Source organism: Parambassis ranga, chromosome 10, assembly GCF_900634625.1.
Source record: "Parambassis ranga chromosome 10, fParRan2.1, whole genome shotgun sequence".
NCBI lineage: Eukaryota > Metazoa > Chordata > Actinopteri > Ambassidae > Parambassis > Parambassis ranga.
Genome location: NC_041031.1, coordinates 143,406 through 151,951, shown reverse-complemented (window position 1 = coordinate 151,951; position 8,546 = coordinate 143,406). Strand labels below are relative to the sequence as shown.

At 37.5% G+C, this 8,546-nt stretch overlaps 1 long non-coding RNA gene across 1 annotated transcript; it reads left to right on the top strand.

Annotated features, from left to right (window-relative positions):
- The first annotated feature begins 2,542 nt into the window (after nt 1-2,542).
- On the top strand, nt 2,543-7,305 carry LOC114443138 (uncharacterized). Its single transcript, XR_003671407.1, has 3 exons — nt 2,543-2,804; nt 3,069-3,134; nt 6,787-7,305. It is a non-coding gene; the product is annotated as an uncharacterized LOC114443138 (long non-coding RNA).
- The last annotated feature ends 1,241 nt before the right edge of the window (nt 7,306-8,546 follow it).

Sequence of the window (8,546 nt, the reverse complement as noted above, 5' to 3'; positions counted from 1 at the left end):
ACAACTACTCACCAAGGACAGATGGACAGATACTATGCAGACAAGATGGAATGCCTGTACTTGGTGTCCATCCATGAAAGCTTGGCTCAGATCCTAGCCAACATAATCAAACTGGGCCTGGTCAGCCTCAAGCAAACACTGGAAGTAGCAGTTCCTGGACAAAGCAATGAATTACAGCAGGCTGTGTGCACCAGAAGATATTTTCAACCAACCCAGAAGCAGTGTTTCAAAGCACGTTGATTTGCATTGTTTGTAATGTGGATGCTCTTTTAACCAAAAGTCAGTCAAGGTTCCAACCAGGCTTTGTTTTCCTGGAGCCAGCCAGCTGAGCTCTTCCTGCACTTATCTCCTCAGTGTGTATCACTTTTCTCTTGTTTTGTAGGATTTATAGGGAGAGCACATTATTCTTAAAAAAGTAAGTTCCTATTGGCAGTTACCTGTCTGTCACAGGTACCCAACTATTCATTCCCTCTAGAACTAAAAATATATACTTATATACTACAAGCAAGTATATGTGGTCCAGAATGTAGGTACTCTGTGACTGGCTGTGTTGCCCTGAAATTAAAAACAAATGTTTGGGTCACGTTCAAGCATGTGTGATGTCCTTCCGGATTTAAATGTCAAACTATTGCAATATTCTCATTCACAGCATTCAGCTCTGAAACATGATAGCTGCACAGAGCAGATCTACTTTTACACAGTGTACACTAATCTCTACTCTTCCTGGTTTCACAAGGTCGAGTGTAAGATGAAAACTACTTTTGTTCTGTAATTTTTTTAGGCACACACATAACACCGCTGTCACCTGAAGAGAGTCAAGCAGCTTCCTGCTGTCTCATTGAACTTCCTGTGACACTAAACAGACTTTGTTAGCTCGCCACACAGCATGTGTTCACCTGATTTTTAAGATGTACAGTCAGGGAGCAGATTGGATTATTCACTCCAATAAATAAGTACCCCCATGGTTTAGTAGCTTGTAGGTTCACAACTTCAATAACTTAGCAATTATTTTCTATATGACTTTATCAGTCTCTCACACTGTGGGAGAATCCTGGCTCATTTGTCTTTACAACATTGGTTCAATTCATTGAGGTTTTTGGGCAATTATTTATGCACAGCTTTCTGGAGGGGATTAGACCATTCCAAACCCTTGATTCTTTTTTAGCGATCGTGTTGTAGTGCAGTGTAGCTTCACTGTTGTGCTTTGGATACAAAAAGTAACTGTATGAATCAAACATCAGGAGGTGCTGCAACACATGTCCACCTGGAACAGCGGCATCTTGATTATGTATTTTTCTTTATGGCTTAATTTTGCTATTTTTTAAGGCAGGGTAAAAAAAAGTTGTATGTTGTTGCTAGTGTGCAGTTGTATGTGCCTAGTACTAAGGCCTACCATGATTTTTTTTTTTGAAATTATTTTTTACACAAAAAAAACAGTAACTGTGCAGTTCCCTTTAAGACATTACTACATGGTAAGGTGTTCAGATCATTGTGTGTGTGTGTGTGTGTGTGTTGTTACCACCACATATATTTTAGTCTTGTCAGGCACTGTAAACTGTAAACCATCTCCAAACATTACCTTATAAGACAGGCCAGTCAGACTGGAAATTCGCCAACTGTTGCACACTCATTTTTTTAAAGGGTTACAAAGAGGACACCAAGGTCTAACAGCTTACTGTGTATTTAAACTTGGTTAAACTAGTTCTTAAAACAGCAATAGTGATGATATTAAAATAAAATACTATAATGATAGTAATGATAGTAATAACAACAATTATACCACAGTAATTATTTACAAGTCTACTAGAGAAGTCTTGTGCTTGACATGCAGGCCTTGTATGTGAAGAGAAGAATTTGAGAGTCTATTCTGGATTTACAGGACACCAGTTAATTAAGAGAGTGGGAGAAATATGTTACCACATTAGCATGCAGTTTTTCAGACAATTATTTGAACATCTTGATAACAGTCTAGATCTTGCTGTCTCTTATCTTCATCTTTCCATCCTTCCTAGTGTGTCTGTCTACCCTACTATCTGTGTCTGTGTCAGCAGCATAATTCATTCCAGCATTCCAGTCAGCTGTATCCAAGGATAATCTCCAAATTTAGGAGAAATGTGAAAACCGTCAAATCCTTTTTTATTTACTGAGAAAATCTAACCCCTTTACAAACATTGTTCCTTTCTTTTTATCCATTTCTTCGTTCACATTTTCTCTGCACCCTCCCTCTTTTCTCTCAACTTCCCATTTTTGTCTTAGTCTTGTGTTACTTAACCTTATCCACACTTAAATCTCCCTTTCCCTTCTATTTCACTCTTGTTTCTCATTCCTTCTCTCTTTGTTTATGCTTCTCTTGTCTCTCCATCATTCAAAGACAGACTCTACATGTTACTAATCTAGGCTACTTGGTTCTTCTATGATTAACCAATCGGGTAAAGTATCTCAAGAGGGGGCATTCCCTGTTGTGAGACCCACCCTCCAGTGACCATACAAGGTAATAGTGGAGTGCATGGGTTAGTAGCCCATCTGCTTAATAAGAGACAAGCAAGAGAAAGAGAGCAGAAGGTTCCCACACTGCTTAGCAGAGATGTCCTATTTCAGCCTGATTCAAACTTTCATTTACAATGAAAATTAAATGACTGGTTAGGGAACTTTTGAAGGATGCCAAACCTGCTCTTCAACTCCTCTCCCGAAGCACACATCCAACCAAGAGAAGCTTTCATCCCATTAAACCAGCTAACCCATCAGTAGAAATGATAATCCGTGAAGTCTATCGACTCCACCAGCAGCACACCACAAGGGACAAGGTATGATAACAGACATAGTAATTTTTATAATTGTGCTCCAGAATGTTTTTGTCAAAGAAATCATTAGAAAGTTGTAGAAAGCATATTGATAAGTTACAAAAGAAGCCAAATACGTGTCCTATAAGCTCTCACAGTGTGATATTTTCAGTTTCATTTCAAATGCAGCAGACAGACAGACAGAACAGTTTAGTGAGAGAATGGAATGCTGTTGAGATGCACTGTTATTGTTGTTGTTGTTAATGTACTATTAGTCTGTTCCCTTAGAAAATACCTGTATTCATCTTCTGAGACAACTGAAGATGGACAAACCACAACGATTTGGAAAACATGGTAAGAGCTCGTATGCACACACACACCAGTGACTGTATAGCAAAATTAGTTGTTTTATTGAAATGTTTTGAGTTTTGTGGAACTTTTAGATCCATATTTTCCTTTTGAAATTTCTGCCAGTGTGTAGTGACACAGTGGATGTGGTTCCTGTCGAACCTGACACTGGGTTGAGTATATGGACAATAGTAGCTGTTGTATAGTATAAAGCCAAAATCAACAATCTCTTAAAGATTCAGAGGGAACCCTCTTCAAAAATGGATGTGTCACAATGAGGTCCATAAGAGAAATATATGCACCAGTCTCTTTAAAGAATTATTTTGTTGTACACAGATCAACACTAAGTTAGAAGTTAGTAAATGTTGATATGATATTAAGCCAATTAGAAAATGGTAACATGTCATCCTCCAACCAGTCAGGAACCGATTCTTTTTCAGAGAGGAAATGCCTTATTTATTTACTGATCATTTCAAATTCTCAGGGCTACTGCTGCAGGAGGACATTCACATAACCCCTTATACACACACCCACACACCCATTCCCCTGTGGGACCCGACACTGCAATTCCCAGGGTTTTTTTTCACATGGAACAGGCATGTGGAAGGTAAAAAAGAAGTGGGAGAAAGAAATGGAAAATTCCTCTCAGGGTCAAAGAGAATGTGGACTGTCATATAATGTTTTTCCAAAGTTCAAATTGAAAAAATATTTTTATTGGTGTAAATCTTCACTTCAACCTTCATTTCAATAGTTTTCATCATTTTCTACAATCTTCTCTTTTTGGTGCATCTTTATATCTCATTTTAAATAGAATGAATGCTAATGAAACATTATTTTGCAAACTCCATCTATTTTTTACATACTATATTTTAAAGGGATGCAAAGTAGGGGGTTTAAGATCTTTCTAATGTATCCTCATTCTAAATGCCAGACTCACTCTGATTATGTGTATGTATAGGTTGAATGCTAATGCTTCTTCAATGCACCCCTACCAAATTCACACACTAATCATCATGACATCCTCATTTCAGTATTATCATGTTTGTAACTAAATTTAGGCTTCTTTTTACAGTATATATTTGATTGTCGTTTTTCTAACCTCTGTAGGTAAGGAAATCAGTTCATAATAAAACAGGTATCTTTTCTGTGTGCATATGAGAGAGAGAGAGAGACATGTATGGAGTAAAGTGGTGAAGGGCTTCCTGTGTGTAATTTACAGAGCCAAGGAAAAGAGAAAGATGACCATATTAGGTAATGGTTGGATTAACAGGAGTGACTGTGATCACAGTCTGCTCACACACACAGGTCACATTCCCATTCATGGCTGTGACCCTGCAGTTAGTTTGAACAATAATTCATGTTTTATTTAAAATACGCTCCTTGGTATGGGATGCAATTAATAATTTTATATTAAAATTTTTTATATTTTCACATACTTTTAGGCTTTTAATATGATACAAAGTGGATCACCCAGAAAATATAGGGGTCATGTTGCCTCTACTTCAGCAATAACGGTGTAACATTTCGTAAGTTTCAGTTTCACAAGAGAAACGTTCAAACATTTAATATTATAGTTAATCATTGTATGAATTAGCCTACTCAAAGCAAGGACCATGTATTTACTTTCCAATTTGGGTCCCGTTACAGTATGGGGTTCTATATGTACATAAAGTACAGTAAAAACAGAATTAAATGAAAACACACAGCATGTACAGCATCTATGACTGCATAGTGAACATTATACACTACACTACAGATTAGATACATAACAGATATTATTTAGATACCAAGTATTGTAGTAGAGTTTTTAGCAAGGTGACAAGTGAGAGGAAAAGCTGCAGAAGTTAAAAACCTTTGGAAAATGTTCTCCATTTGATTTTTTTGATTTTTTTGATTTTTTCCTGTGACAGCATTCCATGGCAATACAACAAAAAAGAATACAGCACACTGTAATATAAAGTAAAAAACGACAAAAAGGCAGAGGATGATGATTGTAGTGATCAACAAAACTGATTTTCAGGACTTGCTTGCACATACATACAGCAGACAGTCAGGCTGGATGAAGGCAGATTGTTCATGTGAGATTAAATAACTACTGTGAGGGCATGTGTGTGAGAAAAAAAGACAGTAGGTCTTTCTTCTTAATATGGACTTGTTGAGCTCAGAGCAGATGGAGCTGTATTATGTGAGATAAAGGCATCCTGTCTCTCTGCTGCCTTTTAAGTGAGTCTCTCAGCACTGTGACTAGAAAAGGGAATGTTTATTGGTAGATGGAAGGAGGAGGTGGGGGTGAAAGGTTGGAAGTGGGCGGTGGGAATGACAGACTATCAGTGGGAGCAATCACAGACTGGAAGAGGGAATGTTTATCCAAAGCAGCGATCCCATTTTCCATGATCCTCAAAATAAAAGTCCACTTCAGGCCTTATATGGGCAGAGTGTGCCGCAAAGTTTTAGCATGACAAGGGCAGATTCCCCCCACCCCCAAATTCATTGCAATGAATTATAAACCTAAGGAGCACTAGAATTACATTTAATTTCAAAATAAAGATAATGGAAATCCAACAGTATTAAACATATTTCTGAAGTGATCTGATACTTCAGCTTTAGCAGCATGTTTTGTTTAATCATATTTTTTCTTTAGGAAAAGATAAAATGCTCATAATTCTCTTATTTCTGGAACAACTAGGATAAATACAGAATTTCTGTAGGTGTATCGGATCTGTTGATCTACACTGGGTAGGTGTCCTGTATGTCCACTGCAGTCATAATACTCTGACCTCTGTAAGGGACCTGTTCTGAACAGACGCCGATTGCTTTAGGCACAGCATTAGTCTAACATTTGCTGTTTTTATGACTGCTGTTCCACTCAGCCCTCCATAGAAGCAGATTTTCTATGTTCCCCTTCTCACTAGTCAGGGATCCACTATTTTGTGTTTAGTAAACAAGGTGGAAATATTTGATATGTGGGTAACCTAAGCAGACTGAAACAAGTGTTTTGGTCTACCAAAAAAGAACATTTGAAGTGTATTTACATTTGCTGTGTGTGTGCGTGTACCTTTAATAACAGGCAGTGCATCTGTACACTGTATACCACTTCATTGAGAGAAGAACAGGCAGGGGGCAGCAGAAGAGTTGTTAATCACTGTCTTCAGACCAAGAACCTTCACAACAACATACCTTATTTTATTTGGACAAGGACTTCAGCAGTAAAGACAGATATTTTGAAATGCACAGAAAGAAGATGAAAGTAGAGCTTTTAGTACAGGGATGAACACAAACACTGAGCTTTTTTTGCCTTGACCTGAACATCACATGAACTAGCCGAGGGCCTTTAAAAATGTTTTAGTCATTGAACTTCAGTGCTTAAAAGATTATGCTGTCATGGTCATAAAGGACATACATGTCCAGGCAACTGCACACACAGTGTAATTACACTTTGTGTGCAGTTGCAGTGTGTTTACTTTTTAGGGTGTAAGTGTAGCAGCTGCAGCAGGAGAGGAAATTGGGTCTACTGGGGGTTCAAGTCATCTCCTGTTTATTTTACTTTCACAGAAAAAAAAACTGTACCATACACTTATATCCCTCTTGCTCACAAACGCATGTATGGTGACGACTTTAAAGTGAAGACTTTATTTACTGTGTCTGTGTTTTCCTCCAGTTGACCTGCATGTCCATTCCTGAGGCCCATGGTGCAGTGCTGCATCTCTGGTCAGTTGGTAGTCTGAGATGAAGCACTGTAGCTCGGGATGCAGGACAACAATTACAGCCTGTGCATATCCACAGCCAGGAAGGAGCAAGAATCCATCTTCAAAAAGTACACTACAGACTTTGTGAGTCATGATTACATTTACCAAACTTAACCACTCCATGAAGTTCGGCCATTTATTTGTTCACAGCATAATGATGAAGACGTAACGAACAGCACTTAGGTTGTTTTTCTCCTCTCTCCTGGGGTCCAGTTTTCCCAGGAATCCCTTCATCTTTTAGAAGGGGGATTCCTGGAAATACTGTTCTTGGGGGTGGGGCATATCAGCTATTACCAAGGAGGTCGAACTTAAGTCCTATGATTATTAACGATCTACAACAGGAGATTTATACAATAATATTTTTCAAACATGTCTGAATATGTTTTTTATTTACTGTATTTGTAATAAATAAAATTTTGGATTTCACAATATGTCACAATGGGTTTGATTTTTAAAATATTTATAAAATTTAGATATTTGTAAAAATACAAAATATTATTGGTAAAAAGTATTCATTACTCTTTGTCTAATGTTGCACCGTTTGCTAAATTTAGTGCAAGACTATGATCAAAACATAACATATTTGGATTTGAGTTGGCCTACTGGATTTTGGCTGCTTGTGATCTCATTCTCTGTCCCAAGGTATAGTGAAACCATCTCTGATCCATATCCAACATGTCTGTAGTTCTGTCGGTTTAGATCTTACCTTATACCACGTTGAAAAATTCTATATATCAAAGCATCTGGGAGTATCTCAGAAAATTATGCATTTCACTAACTTCACTAGCCAAAAGGTGAGTCGTAATACCTCCACAGTGTATTATGAGTCTGTAAGGTTCATGAACTGAGGGGTTTGTGTAATTTTACACTTCTTTTTTTCATTCAATTTAGTCATTTTTTTAACATTGCTTTATATATTTAAATACTTAAATGCACTGCATTCTAAACAATATAACAAACTGTATCCACTTTGCGCCCGAGTGTCTCATAGGCTTCTAAAGTGGCATTTCAGTTACTCCATCTGTCACTATTGTTGGCAACATCACAATCTACCTAAACTCCAACAGGTTTTTGTATTTGAAGGTGGAGCATAAGTGGGCTGAGGCATGCAGGCACCTGCCTGTCTCTCTCAACGTCATGCCCATAATTATGTGTAATTTCAAGTCTGATGTATTTAAGTTTACAACAAAATAATAATCACAACCCTATACAGCTGTCACAGAAGATGACTTTTTTGTAATTGGCTATAATACTGCTATATATGTTTATTTCTGCTTTAAAGTTTGATATTTTAACATGGTGATGAATAGGTACTGGCTCTATTTTTATAGCCAGCCTCTAGAGGCTGTGGGGTGAACTTTTTTAACACACATATGGGCTTTAATTTCTTTGCCTTAAGGTTGCCAATTCAATGAAATTATATACACACATATACACACACACACACACACAACAAATGGTGGTAATAGCTATTAATGCTATTTGTTATACATGAAAATACTCTTCAGGTAAAGCATTAAAGGTCGGGTAGGAGATTTCATTCTGATGCACTTTTTGTTAAATTAGTGTAACTTCTCTTTACAATCCGATAGCAACCAATTAGTTCAGCAGTTTCGCTTTAAGACGAAGAATATGAATCATCTGTTGGCTGGTCTCTTCCTGCTCTGCGTGC